The following is a 21,239-nucleotide window of genomic DNA, read 5'->3' as shown; positions in this document are numbered from 1 at the left end:
TTCCCCCTCGTTCTATTCCATAGCGGACATAGATGTTGTATTCTGTCTGTTTCTTCCCCCGCTTGCGCCAGACGTAGGAGGACTTGGTCGCCGAGGAGGTATGTAGATGCAGAGACCGAAGTAGGAAGAGTTGGGAGTCGAGGAACAAGGTTGCGAAGCCGATCTGACCCGAGCTACTAAGTCAAGTATTCTATGTATTGTTTATGGTGAGATGCTGAGTTATGATGTACTTTGTCCTGTTGATTTAATGTAATCAGAGTTGATGGTTGTCGAGACTTATAATGTATTGTGTATCGTGTTCTATGGGGTTTTACGCTTCCATTCTAGTAGTGGGTAAAGATAGTAGTCTCTATTCTACCATAAACATCTTAATCCACATCGAAACTTCCCCTATCAATTCCCCCCTCAACCGAGAGTTGAACACCGCTTCTGTCTTTGAGTAGGACTGATAGCTTTCTGCAGCAAACTCGACCACATATCCCTTCACCATAGTGCTCACCCAGAAATCAACTGCTCTCATCTGCTCGTTATCCAATTGTTATAGTAATGCAGTGTCAGATGAAGTCCAGCTATGGTGGGTTATCGCCGATCCACTCGATGGACTTTGCTGCTTTAGTTCCCTCAACCAATTGTACAGATCTTTAGGGAACTTGCACCAGAAAATTTCATACTGGTTGTCTGAGCTGTCAGCGTATAAAATCTCTGCACGCACCTTGCCAATCGGTTGATTCCTGTGGGTAGCTCTTTTTGCCACAAATTGGTCTACTTTGTGGTTCCACCAGTTTTCGATCTCTCTTCTAAGCACCTTCGACACCATATTTTGAACCAGTTCTCCTAACTTCAAGTTCCGACAATGGAACCATTTGTTGGCTTGGAAGAATCATTAGGGAAAAGACCCCAGGTTCAGGCACAGAGGGGAGAAGGGTTCAGCATGGTGTCAAGAGAATAACAATCGGGCACAAGCGATCATACACATATGTGTCCATAACACATGAACCAAAGATTGTGATACCCTAGACTCATACACATGGATCCATCATGAATAACACAGAACTAACAACATTCTAGTATCAATCTAATAATCACCATCTTCATGCAACAAGTAAACTATTTAAAATTTTAATAAGCCCACAGAACACGATACGCAATACATTATAAGTCTCGAAAACCATAAACTCTGATTACATTAAATCAATAGGATAGAGTACATCATAACTCGGCATCTTGCCATAAATAATACATAGAATACCCGACTTAGTAGCTCAGGTTAGATTAGCTCCGTAACCTTGTTCCTTGGCTCCCACCTCTTCCTACTTCAGTCTCTACATCTGCGTACGTCCTTAGTGACCAAGTCCTCCTCTGTCCGGTGAGTTCAATAACAACTGCTTCCTTTCTGTTCTTCCCCTTTTTATATCCTTCTCGGCTGCATGAAATGCCAGTTCTCACTCGGCTGCTTGCTCCCTTGGCTGCTTTTGTGCCTTCCTGTCTCCTTGGCTGCCTTTGCCTTCCACTGTCACTTTGCAATCGCTCCCCCCACAACTTCTTGTTCCACCACCCAACGGTTGCTGCCATTTGTCCTCTCCCGCCCTACATTAGGTCAAAAGTGGTCAAAACTTCTTCAAACTTAACGAAGGCTCCAACAAGTGGCCACTATGTGATCAGATGACATGTATAAAAAAAGAAAATAAAATGTCACCATAGAAAATAACACCTTAGGAACTTAATATTTATCCTTTAGGAACATCTCAACATAAATAGGTAACCATTTTCCTAGACCCATTATTTATCCAAGGAATAAAATAAAATAACTCCCTCGATAAATTCCTTACTAGAAATAGAAATGAGTTGTTGAGATCCACTTCTCCTAGAAGAATTAATAAAATATCAAAGGAAAACAAATTCAGAAATGTTGTTATGTAACCAAATCCATTAAATAAGCCAAAAATTTTAAAATAATATAGTTACCCACTTGAGTGTGAAGAAGGACCCAAAACTCCAACCAAACAATGGATCCAATTCAAGGCAAATTCATGTGATACCCTTGATACCTATGACACATCAATCAATCATTATGCAGGCTCACCAAGTTAACAAAATAAAAATCCAACTCCATTAAATTAAAGTGTCACACGTCCTCTCTAAAGGTCATGGGCTAAGTAATGGAAAGGTCAACCCAAAACATATCAACCCATAGCTCAAAGACATAGCTACATTCACATGAATGACTATCACATGATGGATCCATATGCCAAGAAATAAAAACAATTGCATAAAATACTATGCATCCACCACTATGACAATATGTGAACATTTGGAGCCATGATATCACAATGGAAACTCCATAATATTGAAAGGTTGATAGCCCATGTGATAAATAGTGTATCCTTCATAACTCATGGGCTAGGAGTGTTTATCCATGACTCCATGAAATAGTGATGTACAACGGAAATGAATATGATATTGTTTCTATGAAAACAAATGTGTCATGGATAAAGAGTGGGGCCAATCACATGTATGGGCAGCTCAAATCAAGGGTAGGACTATACCATATAATGTGAAAAATATAGTACAAGTTGTAGATTATGTGTCCACCATGGTATAAAAAGGGTTTTCCTTCACCAAAATAATAATATGAGAATGGGAACATGTGAAGTGTACCCTCCTAACAAATCAACCATTGTTTTATCATCACCCCCATAGCTAGCCCTGGATAGGAAATAGAGCACTTAATGAGTGGTGGAGGCTTTCAAGATGTGAGGAATGGACTTATCATGAAAAATAACAAAATGGATATGCATATGGAGTTTTACCTCTTTTTCAGACCAATAATTCATGGGGCAGAGGTCCAAGATAGGGACATGGTGTAGTGTTATATGGTGTGGGGGTAAGAGTTAAGGGAAGCCTCCTATTACTCAAAATGCATTTACATTTCAGGGCATCCATTCTAGTAGTACAGTTATTAGGATGTGCATCTTGGAGGTGGAGATCAAGTTGATATTTTGCATCGAATTTTAATGGCATAAAATATGGAAGATGAACATGCTAAAATGTCTTCATGTAGGGCTTGGCATAGTTCCTTTGTTGGAGCATCCAAGCATGCACTTTGAGACTTGTTCCTATCATGTTGCCTAATTGTATCTACATGTATGAATGACTCCTAAAATGAGTCCAAAATTAGGTTTCTTTGGCCAACCTATAGTAGTTGATTATCTAAAGGTGAGTATTTTATGGGATTGTACCACTAGTTGTGCATTGTAGCATTAAGTCTGCTAATATATTATTAAACCATCTTATGAGAGAAAGCATGGAATATTTTGGAATTTCCAAAGAACAACCATTTTATGGTCAAAATTCAAGCCTCAAGGAAACACATGATGACAATGATCTTGTACATGTCAAAAAACACCTCTTACAATAGAAATTGATAGATACAATTTTAGACTCTTTCTAGCCAAACTACTTATAGCAATGAATATTGTTGCACTAGGTGCAGATGGAAAATCAGATAGGGATATGGATTTTTTGGTTAGATCTACCTTCTTGGGTTGCATTCACTTTTGCAAAAGGTTGTAATACTATACTTTCAATCTATCAAGGGATGGAAATTCATTATCTCATGTCATAGCTGAGCAAGCACTAGTTGATTTTGCAACTTCAATGGTAGACCTAAAAAGGAGCATATCTGCCAAGGCTTGTCCAATTGCATTGTTTGGTGGTTATTATGTGGAATTTTAGATTCCTAGATGATATTATAATATCCAAAGGGGAGATGGATGCATCACCATTACAGTTTGAAGGCATTGTACCATCTAGTATATTCCATGACCTTGTTTCCAATGATTTCAGGTAGGAAAAGGAGAACTTTTTCAAAATGATATAGGAATCATGGAAGGCAATGGATACTTATGGTGAAAGAGATGAAGTGTTGTAAAAAATCAGGGATAAGTTTCACATGAGTAGTGATTTGAACAACACAAATAAAAATCTCAACATATAGTAACATTGCCATGATGGAATATCCATATCTAGCTAGTTTCTTCGTGCTATTGTCTACCTACCCAATAAGAGAGGTGTGAAAAAATGATTGACATTTTGGTTTCAGTGGTTGTTATAACTATACAAGAGAAGAATATGAAATGATTTCAATGTTTATCCTCATGGGAAAAATGGGTGGAATTAGCAGGCTTTCATGGAGATGGTTATACCAATGTCTAGAATTTAGGGAGTAACATTTTCCCACAATTTACTTTAAAGTATCCACATCAAGTACCTTAACACCATCTTTTAATATCCATGACAATATAATAATAGATTATGGAATATGGATTAAGGAAAAAATATGACTCTATTATGTTCAAGCAATGTGAGAGAGAGGCATCTTGGACCTTGTAAACAAATGTCAATGGAAAATTTTCCACCACCAGAATATTTCTTTCTACAATGAAGAAGAAAATTAGTAGCTAACAATCACCAATATATATGTGAAAACAATTTTAGCGAAACAAGTAGTGGCTACCACATTTTCATCTTTGTAGGAACATCTCCATTTCACATGATAGAGTAAAGAAGGCATGATCAAAATATAAAGGCCCTATATGAAGAATACCCTAAAAGGATCTAGTCCTAATCCAAAAATATATGTCAAAACTCTGCTAACACACTATTTTTTAAGGGGAACCTTGATTCCACCACCAATATATTTGGACTACTTGGTAGGGAATCAAGATTGTCAATTCCGACTTTTTGTGGGAGAAAACATGTGCCAAAATGTTAGAAAATATGCTCAAAGAAAAGGTAACTAAAACTGATAAATTCCCAATTTTGGATTTTATAGCTAATCAACGTTGAACTCATATGATAATTTTTAAACTAAACAACAATGCTCACTTGTAATTTCTTTTTACTTTTAAAGTAAGAGAATGATTTCTTAAAGCTAACCATTACTATCCTTTTAACAAAATCTGCAACGCATGTTTCTATTATGGGTTGGAAAAAGTTATTTCATGGATCAATCTAAAGGCCAAAATAGTAAGATGTGTAACTAGAAGGAAACCATTTCCAAGTTTGATAGGGTCTTCCTATCACCCGTCACAACAACATTGTTGAAATCAAGAAAGGATCATCAAATATGTAATTGCAATAATTTTCAAATTTGTTTGCTGAAGACAAATTCATAGTAACATCATAGCCACTGTACATAGGAAGAAAATGGGATATAAATTTAAAGGATGAAATGTCCACTGGGACTGAAAAGTATTGTATAGAACCCTTTTCAATCACAAAGTACTTGGAATAGGAAATTGATGCTTCCAAAAGACCCTCCTTTTTAGTATTAATGAATATCAATGTGAGAAAGTTGAAGAAAAGCATTTGACCTTTGATTCCTTTCACAACTTCAATAACAAGGCATGTGAGTGGCCTATTTGGCATGTTGTTGTCATTATTTATGGGATTATGACTTTCTAAAAAAAGTTTCCGAAGGGGAAATTATGTTTTGAAAGTGAACATTGGGCGTTTATCATTTCCCTCCACTCTATCTTCAAAAGTTGTGATCAACTGGTCTTCCTTCATCACAAATTGATTTATCATGGTAGTTGCTAGTCATTGTTAAACAATGGCCTAAATAACAAGTGATTTTCCATGTCTATAGTCACCAGTAACAAAAACACCATCAACACTCGCTGCAAAATTACCAAAGTTGGCTTTGAAATTTGACCTATTATCCCTTTCCATATCAAGCTTCTCTACAATAATTTGTTAAACCAAATAAAAAACTAAAATTAGATTGAGAAGGTAAATGGAGGAATTCTAGAAAATATGGTGTGTATGTCCAATATCATTTAGACACATACTATAAATTTTGAAAATATGTGTATTCAATGTTATGGATTGGGAAGGCTGCAATATCACTAAATTACTCAATTTCCAAAAGAAAAAAAACATAGTTGAACAATGAATGTTGTCAACTAAATTCAGATTGGACTTGAATCATTAGATTATGCTTATCAATAAAAATTTAAAGTTTATATCACCTTAGCATCATCTTTGATGCTTAGAATAATATAGCTTACCTGTTCTAGTCCAAGAAATCCCATTGCTAAGAAAAAAAGTTATGCTTCTATAATCTCCTTTGTGCCCTCCATCTCTTTCAACTGGAACTTTCGACTCTCATATTTTTCCCATTTTACCTTGATCAATTCAATCCCTTTCACATTTTCTTTATCATCATCTATAAAAAAAAATTGTCAACACTTCATATGACCTGAGATCTTTACCAAACTTGGTAATAGCTTCCTGGTGGCCATAATCTACTCAGAAAACCTTAGGCCACTACCAAAAAGTGAACAAAGGCCCATAATCATGGAATTGTACTAGCATACAACATGCTACAAAATAATAGATAACTAATTTTTATTTAGATGAAGATGAACAAAGACAAACCTGAGGCCAAAGATTCCCAGGAGCATGAGAATTATGGGGTTGTGGAAGGAGCTGCAAATTCACAACATCGTTACATCAATTTCTTATGGTTATTGCTATACAATCAGTTCCAATGTCTCCTCCTCCAGTAACAACCACCCTTTTCCCTTTCACAGAAATAAACTCTCCATCATGCAATCTACTGTCCAATAAACTCTTGATATTTCAATGAAGGAACTCCATAGCAAAATGTATTCCCATTAATTCACGACCAGGCACATGAAGATCCCTGCAATATATATATATATATATATATATATATATATATATATATATATATATATATATATATATATATATATATATATATATATTTCTATATAGATATAGATATATATATATAAACTAAATTTACACTATACAACACGAGCCTTGACTCCTATGGGAAAAATCTAAATTGAAATCAAATATAGAAAGTGTACCTTGGTTTTGTTGCACAACATGCGAAAAGCAGAGCATCATTTTTAGCGTGAAGGTTCTCCATAAATAAATATATTCAAATCCAACATTTTCATTTATAAAAAAATTAATACCTTCCTCTACCATCACATCAACATGTCACTGGATAACATCAAGTTTGTTTTTTTTCATATTAGGAATTCCATACATCATCAAACCTCCAATTCGATCAACACATTTGTAAACAGTGACACAGTTCCCATGAGCTTTATTAAGTTGATTAATGACACCCAAACTAGTTGTCCCACTGCCCACTACTGCAACTTTCCTTGTACACCCAATGGACCATCCATATGAATATCTAGTTAACCACACCATAGAAAACAAACATATTATTTTGAAAATGATAAGCATCATAAGAATAGCATTAAGAATTATAATGGAAAAACGCATACCCTATCCTCTTCTCAGGTGGATGTGGAACCATCCAACCTTCTTCAAAAAATTTATCAACGATGGCACATTTAAGACTTTTAATAGATACTAGATTTTCAATTATTCCTAGTACACACACACCTTCACAAGGGACAGGGCATACACGTCCAATGAATTCTGGAAAATTATTTTTTCCGAACAGCTGGTCCAATGGTTCTCACCAATTCCCTTAGTGCACTAATTCATTCCACTTAGGTATTTTTTTCCCAAGAGTACATCCATTGTTATCCTGCATGGAGGAAAAAGTTTCACATGTTCAAAATACAAACAAGTTTACAATGTAGCAAAACAAAAAATATACATGGAGAAGGAATGTAATTAAGAAACTTTATAATATAAAAAAATTCAAACACTTAGACACTAAATATAAGTTATAACATAGAAAGTTTGAATTGTATAACTACATTATGTTTCACTTTCTATTTTAATAAATAATTAGGGGAAAACAAATGATGTATGGACTATAACCTGATGAAAAAAGGGGGTTCCAGAATTAATAGACCTGGCTGATTTTGTCTTCAGTAGTGTCCTTGGAGTTTTTTCCTCAACCACTTATTTCCAATCATTCATCCATGCTGCAACATCTCTATATGCAAGACTCTCACACTCATACATTAGAAAACCATAGTGCTTAACTACATTATCTATTTTTGTAGGTCTTTGTGCCACCACTTTCTCTTCACTTTGTTGAAAAATAGATCAAAATGTTAGCCCCATGACCAAGCCATCACACTCAAAATTTATCCAAATAAATATTTGATGATGATTTCAAATCATTTAAAAGAGTCAAGGATTTTATACGATGGAGTTATATTTGATGATGATATACATGTTATACAATTCAAATTAAAAATAAACAAAAAATGAGTTGAACTACATGAAAATGTACCTTGTAAGCCTTGTCATTTTTTTTATGTTGATTTGAAGCAACTTTTTCCATCCTCTTCAACTCCTCAAAGGCATATTTCTTCATCAAGTTAGCCTCCCCTACTTCCTTCACAGTATTCCTAGCCTTCATTTCTTGCAACACTCTTTTATAGTATCGTGGGAATACTTTCACAAACTTTGGGAGGAAATCTTCAAATTCAACAAGGACTTCTCTTGCCAACTAACTGTTAGAGTGACACCAGTGTTATTATATCATCATCTTCAGTGTCATGACATCAGCTTCCTCTTCAAAATTTCCAAGTTCTACCAACTCGAGATTGCATCTTGAATCAAATTTTCCATAAACATTAAGAGCATAGGAAATACCTCCACTCATTCTAGCTACAAAATTCTTCGTAATGTCTCCAAAAATGACCACAATTCCACCAACCATCTATTCACATCCATGATCTCCTACTCCTTCAAACACTTCTGTTGCACCTTCATTCCTCACAAAAAAACTCTATGCTTCCATACCATTGAAGTACACTTCTCAACTTGTTTCCCCATATAGAGAAACATTCCCAATGACAATGTTTTCTTTAGGACCAAACTAGATTCTTCTACGAGGGTAAACCATGATCTTGCCTCCTAATAAACCCTTACAAACATAATCATTTATGTCCCCTTTCAACTCTAGGTTAGCACCTGAACAAAGGAATGCCCCAAGTCTCTAACCTACATCGCCTATTATTTTACATGAATCATGTTTGCAGGCAAACCCATCATATTTTATAAATTTTTGTAAAGTCATGGCTAACCATTGTACCAAAATATCTATTGAAATTTATTATGGACATCTCCATGTAAGCAAGTATACCTTTCTCTAGAGTTTCCTTTGAAATCTTGATCAACTCTTGGTCCAAGGCCATATCCAAACCATAATCTTGAGCTTGAACACAATATTGAGCAACTTATAGGTGAATCTTTGTTGCAGGCCGAAGTAGAAAACAAATATCAATATTTTCAAGCTTCTCATTACTATCTATAACATCTTTATCCATATCTAGCATATTATCACTACTCAACATCTCCTTTACTATTTTGAAACCCATATCAAACATACGTTCACAAACCTCTTTGGCAAGCATGAAGAAGAAATTAATGACATGTTCCGGTTCTCCTACAAATTTTCCCTTAAAATAGGGTCCTGAGTAGTAATATCAACTAGACATGTGCTTTTATGACGTTTGTGCATCATGATGCAACCCAAACTAATAATGGATGATGTACTAAATGAAACTCTTCTACACCAAGGAGAGTAGTTGCAACAACATATCTTCATGTTTTTAGTTGACCATCTGTTTGTATAATTGTACGACCATACAAGTCATTAGCCACCAATGTCTGATGAGACTCCACTAGTGAAAGTTCCCATGGTAGCCCAACATTTTTTATTCTTGTCTAGCAAGATGCTTCGACACCACCATCATGTCCTAAATAAATACATGGTTTAAATGGGCCTTTAATACACCACTTTCTATCACTCCATCTCTAGCTTCAGAGACCAGTGTTATGTTGACTCTAGCTTCTGGATTAGGATTCTAGCACTGTAAACTTCATATTTTGAAAATGAAACCTTACAACACTAAAGGTCCCTAGAATTTTTTTGAAAAGAAGGTAGATGTTTTTGATGAAATTTGGTTGACAACCCTTTTAGGAGATGTACATTTCATTGTCCAGTCTAACAAACATTGGAAATTATGTGTGGTTCAAGAAAATTGGGATTGGGAAGAAAGATAATACTCAAAGAAACCTCCAAATTCCATACCATTTAGAATTTACACATCAAATTATAGTATAGCATTTAGATAAAAGTTGTTCCTGTGCATTTCATGTCAGAAAAAAAAAAAAAAAAAAAAAAATGGCCTTACTAGTGATTTAAGCATAAATTATGAAAATCATTTTGCACGGATTAGTTGATAGAACTACATATAAATTTCAGGAACAAATCCTTCTAATCTTCAATTGGAATGCCCAACCCATATCCTTTTAGGATATCCCAAGTCATGCTAAATTCTTAGACCATTGTAAGAATTGAATAAAAATAAAATAACACATAACAAAACGATGTGTACAAGTTATTTAAAAATCAAAACCAAAATTCTTCAAGTTTACTCTCTATAATTACCTTAATATCATAAATAATTTGTGCAAGATATTCAACAGAATAAATATCATGATGTGGAGGGCTAATAAGCCCCACATTGATATTGAATTTCTTGTAAATGCAATATCACCAATGACTTTATGGCCATCAAGTTCACCACCCTCACAAATATTTTCACCTTGTAGAGGAACATTTAAAATAAATGTTAATAGAAAATATCCATTGTAATGTAGGAAGGAGCCTTCACATGCATATCTAAAAGTATACTATGCAAAAAAAATAATAAGCCTAACAACATGCCTTGGAAATAAGTGCAAATCGTGATGCTATCATATAAGATGTGCTCTCCCAAACTACCACCAGTATCATTAATAAATTACCTTCTGTAGACTCTTTTAAAATAAAATTCCATACCTGAGCCATCTTAATCTGAATTTCATCTACATTAGTCAGATAAACACTAGAAACACCAAACTACCCACTTGCATCTTGTATCTTGAGCAAGAATATCAAATGTTTCCCCCTCCACTCGACATGGTTTTCCCTAAAGCACCTTTGAACAAATTTTGGTGAAATTCCAAGTGCCTTGAAAATTTGAGCACCTTTGTCAGATGCCAAAGTAGAAATTCCCATCTTTCCTAAAACCTTCAACATGCCATATTTACTTGTTTTGATGTATTTCTGAACCAACTCTTTTTTAGTATGTAAGTTTCCATTCTTCTTTGGTGGGATTTTACCATCAACTATAGTCTCCATATAGCTTCAATTTCTATGTAGGGGCATATAGCATCTACTCCAAACCCTACTAGCATGCAAAAATGATGCACTTTTCGTGGCTCCACTAACTCTATAACCAACCCAATTTGAGTTTTCTCTAACCCTGAGACAAGATGGTGATGCGCAACACCAACAAATAACAAAGAGCTAACAAGGACCTACTTGGATGATGTAGTTGCAAAAGTCAAGATTTGTTTAGTGACACTTTCATCCTTATTGGGGTTAGGAAAACTTAGCCACTATCTATATAAGAGAAAATATTGTATACAAATAACAATGATTAAAGTATATTTTGGCTATTAGAATAACCATGAGAGACAAGCTAAGGAAGTAAAGGCATTTATGGTACTCACCTCTATTTGATAGCACTAGTAATTTGTAACCTTCACGAATTTCAAGGCAAGTCTTCGAGCATATCCTATCCAAATTCTCCTCCAATCCTCTAGGCCATGCTCTTTTGGAAATGTGATATCAAGGACTTTGGTATGCCAATCTTGGTAATTCATTTTTATATTGCTTATGTTTCCTCAATGAAAAGAATAGGACCTTTAAGAGAAAGTCAATGGAGCTACTTTTGACTAGTTTTTGTGAGATCCCCTTCTGGAGAAATCATGCATTCCATTGAGATGAAAATTTCTTCATGAATTAGAACAATAGGAGGGTTTATTACTTGAGCAAACATATGCTTGAATACTCAAATATTATTTTTGGTATATTTGACATCACAGCTAAAGGTGTATCATTCCCCATGGAACCAAGAGATTATGTTCCATATTTTTCCATAGGAAGCAACAACATTTCCAAAGCCTCCGCTGTATTCCTGGATATTAAAATTCATATTTAAACAAATGGCTCATAAAACATGAAAACATAAATTCAAAAATAAGTAATAGCATATTTACATGCAAATCACTTACCCATAAGCCTTCAATGGTGACAAAAATCTATATATTCCCATGTTTTCCATTGTATCATCCAAATCATCAACCTGTAAACCAATATAGTCAATAATATATGGAAAATTTATAGTTCACATCCAAGGTACCCAAGTTATATTGAGAGTTCATAAATCACCTTTACTAATCCAATAAATTGTTCATACACTTTATGCTTCTGGAACAAAAATAGACAATATATCTTAGGGTAATCTTCTATCTCTTTATCCATTATGCATAGGGACATGACATGGAATAATTCTTTTTTAAGTATTTTTTAAGGCCTCATCGTCCACAATACCATGTTCTTCAAAATCTACAAGTAGCATCATGCCAATATTAAGCCTTCCCTTTTGGAAAATATCCTCAGGTGGAATGTCTACAACACCTACTTCACTCCAATGATAACTTGCCCATTCTAGGCTACATATAAATGGCTAGTAAGTAGTCCATTACAGTCTAGAGTTGCTCCGAGATAACGACTACCAATGAATGCAATGTTTGAACATAATAGCAAGATTTACAGGGTTATTATCTATGTGATTGAAACTTGAAAAGCATGTGCCCATTAAAATAATCTTTTTATTTATTGTTGAGAATAACTTGTATGCAATAGTATTGGAAGGTTTACATGTAACAATTCTTGAAAGGTTGGTCTTGAAAGGCCTTACTAACTTGCTCCTGACTACAAGTTTAATCGTCCTTAGCCAATTAAGGTTGTGTCAGTGAATATTTTCTGGGTTGATTGTGACATAACAAGAAATCCATTGCCTTGGAAAATTTTAGATGACTAGAATAAAATATCATATTGGGCAATTATAAACCTCTCTTCTCAGTTCATCACCTCAAATTATGTTTTCTGGCAATTTTCTGGAAATATCCATATTCGTTATAGTTTCATATCAATTTTTTAATTATGTAGTCTGAAAGTCACATTATTAGAAAAGAATGACTATTGAAAACACCATATGGGGTTTCAACGATTTAAATACTGAGATGTAATTATTTAGACTGCAAGTAAGCTAGGTGTAGGGGGTGATTTTGAGATTTATTTAATTAAGTAGTTAAAAACCAAAATTTTAAATTTCACTGTAGGTTTTTATTATTTAATTAAATTCTTTATATATGCAATTGGAGTTTTGATATCAGTGTCCCCTAGTAACCAAAATAGGTTAATGGGACCGTAATATCTTTGGTAGACTTTAGAGGGAAAATAAAAGAAAATAAACAAGCAAGCCCAAATGATTCCCAGGAAGAAATCCATAGAGAACCCTTCAAGTCTAATTGAAACCTACAAAGAGAGCCATAGATATTTCCAAATAGTTAAGGGAACGAAGAATAAAGAGGTCAAAAACCCAGTTCCTAAGGAAAAATCATCTGGTAAATCTGTGATGTATATTGTGACCTTGAGTTTGTTATGATCCAGTGGTTCTCAGAGCACATAGGGACATTGTACTTATTTTTATCAAGATTCTACTTATAGGCTAGTCTATTCAACGTTGATCTTGTATATTCAACACAATTGCAACTTTTCAACATGAGTTACAAGAAATAGTAAATATCTTGGGTTCAAATAGATGAGAGAAATGTTTAAAATGAATGGAAGACATGAGTGACTATTAGGCTAAGAAACAAAAATTGTGTAACAAATAAAAATGCTCTACTTCTATTTTTATAGCTTGAAGCGAAGGAATTTAGAAGTAATCATGCATATACCATGGATTTGAGAAAATAGGCTTCCATTGGGATAGTGATAATAGACAAGAATATTCTCCTTGGCTTGCAAATAAGCTCGTAGAGAACCTATATTATGGTGTCAAAGGTTACCCACCATATTCACATGCCTCTCAAATTCATCCCTAGTCATCTTGTTAGAATTCTTGAATCTCTTCACAGTTACAATCATTTTTTTCTCCATCAGAACCTTATAAGTTGTCCCTAGCCTTATAAATAGTCCAAAGTTTTGTGTTCTATGTTCTCTCCATAAATCAAGCAATTTTCACTCCTGCTATCATTATAAGAATGAGAATTAAAATGCTCGAGGGATTTTTTAAATTTTTTTGCCAGACAACCATGCCTCCTTATGAGGATGAAAAACGTAACAATTTTGTTGAATAATTTAGTTCAACCTTTCTATGGCTCAAGAGATTTGAGAATCTCTAGCAAGGCCCTATTAATTTTAAGAAGAATTAAATTCTATATGTAACCTCTCCAATCTTAGTCATTGTTCCAGATTTATAAGATAGGATTAGCCCCCATGATATGCCATATCTGGAAGAGTCCATCATCCAAATCTAATAATGGTATCCTATATCAAAGCCTATTTGAATTTATGCAAGCAAGAGTAAATTGTATGCAATGGTATTAAAAGGTTTACATGCAATCCTTATTGAAAGGTTTACTGTTCAAAAGGCTGGCCTTCAATGGCCTTATTGGCTTGCTCCTAACTAGAATTTTAATCCTCCTTATCAAGTTACGATTGCACAAGTGAAGAATTTATGGGTTGATTGTGACATAACAAGTAGTCCATTTTCTTGTAGAATTCAAGGTTCTTAGAATAGACAACCATACTGGGCCATTATAGACCCCTCTTCTCAGTTCATCACCTCAAATTATGTTTTCTGGTGATTTTCTAGAAACATCCATATTCATTTTCATTTCATATCATGTTAAGTAACCAACTCACAAAATAGAAGAAAAGATAGATTGACGACTTCAAAATCAGCATCTTTGAGGGGTAAACATCCTTTACATTACACAAATGAATAATTATTCGATGATACAAATGACAAAACCTCCTTTCTATATATAGGATTCTAAGGGGTCACAATATAATCAAAGCTGACATAAAAATAATAATATAAGGGCACAACAATAACAATAGTGGGCTTCCATGGGGCACAATAATAACAATATGGGGACAATAGGGGTACGAAAATAACAATAAGGGCTACAATGACAATAGTAATGCGGGAATAACTAGTATTATAGGGACCTAACATGCCTCTCTCCTTCAAAAAAGTGTTGTCCTCAACACTTGAGTAGTTTTGGATGCTTCTGTATAAAATTCTCACCCTCCCATGTGGAATCTTCAGTGGGTAAGTTCTTCCACTTGATGAGATACTCCAAAATTGATCGATTTCATAGCTGTTGAGTTCTTATTTCTGTCACTACTTCAGGTTCCAAAATGATTTTCCTTCCTCGTTAAGTTTTGGCAATATTGTTTGAACTGGAAGCTTGTCACCTATACCCTTCTTTAAGCATGAAACATGGAAAATTGGGTGCACTCGGGAAGCTGCAGGAAGCTCCAATTTGTATGTTATAGTATCAATCTTTTGCAACACCTTGTACAAACCATAATACTTTGGTGATAATTTATTATCCTTCTTAGCTTACTTGAGGGAAATTTTCTTATATGGTTGTATCCGTAGCAATACCCAGCCACATACATCAAAAACTATTTCGCTACAATGTTGATCTGCCTATTATTTCATTCTATTCTGCACAAAAGTGAGGTTATTCTTTAAGAGTTGGAGAACTTGTTGTTGATGCTCGATGTGATCTTCCACTACTTGAACCTTAGAATTTTCTCTTAAATATGATGTGATGGATGGTGGATGATATCCATAAAGTGCCATAAATGGGGTCATTTTTGCTGCAGTATGGAACGAAGTGTTATACCACCATTCAACCAGAGGCAACCATTTGACCCATTGTATTTGTTTATCAGATACAAAGCATCAAAGATATCCTTCCAAACATTTGTTTAATATCTTAGTTTTCCCATCAGATTGAGGATGAAAAGATGAGATATGAGCTAACTAAGTACCAAGACAAGAAAATAATTGTCCAAAAATTTCCAGTGAAAATGGGATCTTTGTGACTTACAATAATCTTTGGGTTTCCATGTAGCTTTTGAATTGTTTCCATAAATGAAGTAGAAACTGTATTGGCTTTAAATGGATTCGATAATGCACAAGTGTGCATACTTGGTATGTCTGTCATCTGCCACCATGATGACACTCTTTCCTTCAGACTTGGGTAAGCTCGTGATAAAATCCATTGAAACCTCCTCCCAACATTGGCTTGGAATGGATAAAGGTTGTAATAGACCTAGAGTCTTAATTGCTCCAAATTTATTTTGTTGGAAAACCAAAAATTCCACCACAAACATTTGAATATCCAATTTAAGGCCATCCCAAAAAAAAATACTTCTTAACCCTCTGGTAAGTTTTTAAAAATCATGAGTTCCCTCCTAAGGGAGAGGTGTATGATTCCATAAGAATCTTTTGTTTGAGTTGGGAATTCATACATAGGTATAAGCAATCTTTGTACCATAATGAATCATTTTTCCAGCTAAATGTATTGGATTTACTAGGATCTTGTTGTATCTTTTGAATGAGTTCCCACACTTCTTTGTCATTCTTCCATTCATCCCTTGCTTCATGTATCCAATTTGGTTGGATAATAGAAATGGCGCCAAACAATGCTTCCACATCCTCATCCTTTCTTGAGAGTTCATCTGCCACAACATTTTTCTTCCCATTTTTGTAGATGATTTCAAAGTCATACCCCAACATCTTTGTAACCCATTTTTGTTGCTCTTCTGAAGATAGTCCTTGTTCTAAAAAGTATTTAAGACTATCATGATCTATTTTTACCTTGAAGTGTCTTCCCATTAGGTAGGGTCACCATTTCTTAAGTGCATGTAGTATTGCCAACATTTCCTTCTCATAAATAGCTTTGTGTAAATACTTTCCTTTGATTGGACAACTTTCAAAAGTAATCGGTCTTTCTTCTTGCATTAAAGCAGCACCAATTCCATTTCATAAGGCATCACATTCCACAATAAAGGTTTTTGTGAAGTTTGGCATAGCTAAGACTGCTTCTTGGCACATTGACTCTTTAAGATGTTCAAAGGCCTTCATTGATTCTGGAGTCCATGAAAATGCATGTTTCTTCAATAATGTTGTTAGAGGTGTTGCTATTCGCCCATAATTCTTAACAAACTTGTGATAATACCCTATCAACCAGAGAAATCCTCGCAGATGCTTATGGATGTGGGGATTTTGCATTCCTTAATGGATTTTTTTTTCTAGGGTCTACCTTCACACCTTCATGAGATACAATATGACCTAGATATTCCACCTCTTGTACTCCAAAGAAATAGTTGGAGCTTTTTTCATATAATTGTTTCTCCTCCAATAGTTTGAGCACCCTGTCAGCATTTTGAACATGATCCTTCCAATACTTGTTGTAGATTAGTATATCATCAAAAAATACTAACTCAAGTTTTCTAAGGAAGGGTTTGAAAATGGAATTCATCAAACCTTGAAATGTAGAAGGTGAATTGATAAGGACAAAAGGCATGAACAAAAATTCATAATGACCCTCATGCTTTCTAAATGTTTTTTTTCAAATGTCTTCAGTCTTCATTATGATTTGATGATATCCTAAACGAAGATCCAACTTGGTGAAGTAAATTGATCCATGCGATTCATCAAATAATTCATCAATGACAGGAATGGGAAATTTATCTTTAATAGTGAGCTTTTTGAGATCCATATAATCCAGGCACATGCACCATGATCCATCCTTCTTGTGCACCAATACTACTGGAGTAGAGAAAGAAATTTGACTAGTTTGAATCATTTCTGCAACCATGCATTTAATTTCACCCTTTTGGGCATAGGGATATCTATAAGGCCTGATGTTTGGAGGAACACTTCCTGGAATCAAATGAATAACATGATCATGATCAAAAATAGGTGGGAGGCCCTTGGGAGTCTCAAATACCTTGGAATTATTGTCCAAGACCTTTTGGAGATCTGGAGAAATAGATGATTTTGATGTGGGAACCTCTAGCTAACACAATTGTCCAATTATGCCTTGTTGTTTTTGCTTTAGAAAATTTTTCATTTTGTTAGAGCTTATTATCTTTCCCAGTTTCCCTGTGATGCCCCTTAATTCAACTTCCTTTCCTTCCAAATAAAATTTCATGAAAAGTTCTTGAAAATTAAAAGCTATTGTACTGAAGGATTGTAGCCATTGTACTCCTAGTACAACATCAACACCACCCATTGGGATGGAAATCATTGGGCTATTCAATACATATTCTCCCATGGATAGCTTGATATTATGGCACTTTCTAGAGAAATTTATGGTTCCTCCACTTGCAACGATCACTTGACACTCTCGTGCTGGATATAGGAAGCAATTCAATTCCCTGGCTATCTTACAATGAATAAAATTATGGGTACTTCCCAAATCAATTAACACTATTACCTTTTTCTTCTTGATATGTCTTTCTATCTTGATAGTTTGAGGAGTGGTAATCCCAGCCAATGCATTACAAGATATGGTCAGATTGATTTCTTCTTTCTCTAGGGTTTTCTCCTAGTGTATATCATCTTCTTTTGACATTTCTTGTTCCTTTTCTTCCTCCTCTTCACAATCTATGTAAAATAATATCTTCTAATCACACTTACGACCTTTAGTGTATCTTCTATCACAACTGTAACAAAGCCCTTTTTGATGCAGGGTTACCCCCGCTTACACCCACAGTATGCATGTAGAATGCATCCACACATTTGTCCCAAGTGTTTAACTCTCAAAGGAGTTAAATCTTCAACCATCAATGGTTAAGGCCCTATTCATCAGTTCCTTTATATCAGAACTCAATCACCCCGCTTAAGCCTCCTATCGGGACTATTTACCTCCTCATAACCTTCATGATCCCTTTTATTAAAGCTTTCCTCAAATCTCTCTTATTGGGATTGTTAAAACCCTTCGTAACCTTTATAAAACCCTTTAAGCCTGCATATATATAACATTTCCCTTTGCTAACCTTAGTTAATATATAATTATCGTATCAAAGCTTCTATCAGCGCTATTTTCCTTTACAAACCATTTACAAAGGAAAAACCCATTTACAAAGGAAAAACCCTGCAAACATACCTTTTGCCTTTCTACGTCCTCTGCACACTTTCTGAGGTTAACTTTATCGCAATCGGAGTATCGCTTCTCCACAGCACACATCATATTCCTTCTGCTTTCCTGATATGCGATTATATCATTTTCCGAAATACACTGGAAAACAAAGGAAAACACGCTTCAAACCCTTGAGCTAGACTTCAAAAGTTATAAGCCCGCGTTCAAAAATATCATCGAGTCCGCTCCTTCCAAGCCTTCTGTTGAGCTACTCTGATCTCCACCTTCTCCGATTGTCGATACCTTTTACCTCCAATCGTCGACACCTTTGATCTCTTCTTATTGGCTATCAGCACATCTCTTCATTGCAATATCACAAGTCAGAGGTTTTCAAGGCCCGATGCTAAAACACTTAAAAGCTTCGATGCGATCAGGCTCTCAGACCCGATAGGATTATAAATCCGCCTTTATAAAATTTCAGATCCGGTTATGTCGCAATATCGGAGTTCGGTAGTTCAATAGGCCTGGTTCCTCTCCACTAAAATGATGTGATGTGATAGTGTTTCACCGATGCGACTTAATCCTGGCCGTTGATCTTAAAGATCCAACAGTTGCTGTGCAACCATACTTCACTTCTTCGTTCAATTTGTTTACTTAGATTTTACGCTGTTTTTAGTGGTTGCGATGGTTCCCAGGTTTCTTCAAAAGGTTCTAGACCTTTGCTATTCCACTGAATTCTACCTGCAGACTTATCAATCATTCGATATTCATTCACATAGTTACAAAGTTCTCGAATGAACCTCTATATATATAAATATGAACAACTGATTACAATCAAGACTTCTCTATCTCTCACAGGCCTGTTCTTTAATATTGTGGCCTCATTCTCTACTCTACCTGTAGGCTTACATTTATATCAGAAAGCTATGTTTAACTAATTCTGGTTCCATTCCTAAATCTATTAAACTGACTCCTAAATCCTCTCTATCCTCTATATCCACTTCTAATCTCCATTTAATTCCTAAGAGCTCTCCTTAGTTCCTTGAGTCAGGGAACTGTTTTAAGAGTCCTAATTGACTTTTAACTCTTTTTTCATTAATAACCACTCATGTTCTCTTTTATTTGAGAGCATTTACAAACCATCTCACATTATCTAATTAATTCCTATTCTATGCACTCAAAAGCCTAAATATTAGATTAATTCATCACTTATGAATCCAACTTCCTTAAAATACATGACCCCCCATGTCTACTTAATTACAATTATTTTCTCTTGGGTTGAATGCTCCTGCATCAGACTCCCAAAGTAGAAAATATTCATGATCTCCTGATCATGTGTCTTCTGATCTTTGTCTTCCTGGATCCCATACTTTGTTTTGTAATTGTTCAAATTCTTTGCTCGTCTGTTGTTGCTGCATGTCTATTGTCTTCTGTTTCATCTTCCTTTCCTTGTCAATCAGGTTCAAGTTATGATTGATCATCCTTCCCGCTACTATCATTTTCCTCCATATGGACTGCTTCATCATTAACTACCATAACTCTTCAATCTCCATCTCTAGCATATCTTTGGGCTGGTCCATATTCTTCCATTCATTGTTGCCTCTTTCTCTCTGCTTCAGGTTGTTGCTGCTATCCACTAACTCTTCAAATTGTTGTTTATTTTCTTCTCTTTAAAGTTGTCGGATTCTTACTTTTTCTTCTACTTTTGCTCTTGCTCCAACTTTTTCTGTCCTAGTTATTGTTGTAGACATTGTTGTAGTTATTGCTCTATGTACCACTGTAGACATTTCTTCCACCCAAGCTTCCTAAATATCTTTAAGGACATCTCCCTCTGCAACATCTAATTTCTGCATTGAATTCTGACTTTCGATCATTCTCTCCAGCAATTGAACATTTCTGTTCCATGGATTAAATTCTTCCACAAAATCTTCTTCCTTCATTTTTATTTGGCTGCTCACCTGTGCCAAATTTCCTCCAGCATTTGCAACTAAACCTGCATTCACAAAACATTTGTTAAAATAAAAAACATTAGGCTTCTGTGCCTCATTTACCTTTGGCAACAATTTAGTTTGCTACTCTGTTTTCTCCTCCTCTATCATCATATTAGTCTGCTAATTTGAATTCTCAAAAGAATTCATAAGACTGTCAATTAGCCTCTCCTCCACATCATCTATTTCAATGATTCC

The 21,239-nt window shown here is 35.0% G+C and overlaps 2 pseudogenes; both read right to left on the bottom strand.

Annotated features, from left to right (window-relative positions):
• Window positions 1-1,272: 1,272 nt before the first annotated feature.
• Window positions 1,273-10,900, bottom strand: LOC149207381 (glutamate synthase 1 [NADH], chloroplastic-like; annotated as a pseudogene).
• A 4-nt stretch (window positions 10,901-10,904) lies between these two features.
• Window positions 10,905-21,239, bottom strand: part of LOC149207380 (glutamate synthase 1 [NADH], chloroplastic-like) — a 130,168-nt pseudogene continuing 119,833 nt past the window's right edge.

The sequence above is a fragment of the Pinus tabuliformis genome, chromosome 1_2, assembly GCF_031772625.1.
Source record: "Pinus tabuliformis cultivar Carrire ecotype Pingquan chromosome 1_2, CPIR1, whole genome shotgun sequence".
NCBI lineage: Eukaryota > Viridiplantae > Streptophyta > Pinopsida > Pinales > Pinaceae > Pinus > Pinus tabuliformis.
Note: the sequence above shows the minus strand (reverse complement) of the source record. Positions and strands in the feature narration are given on the sequence as shown.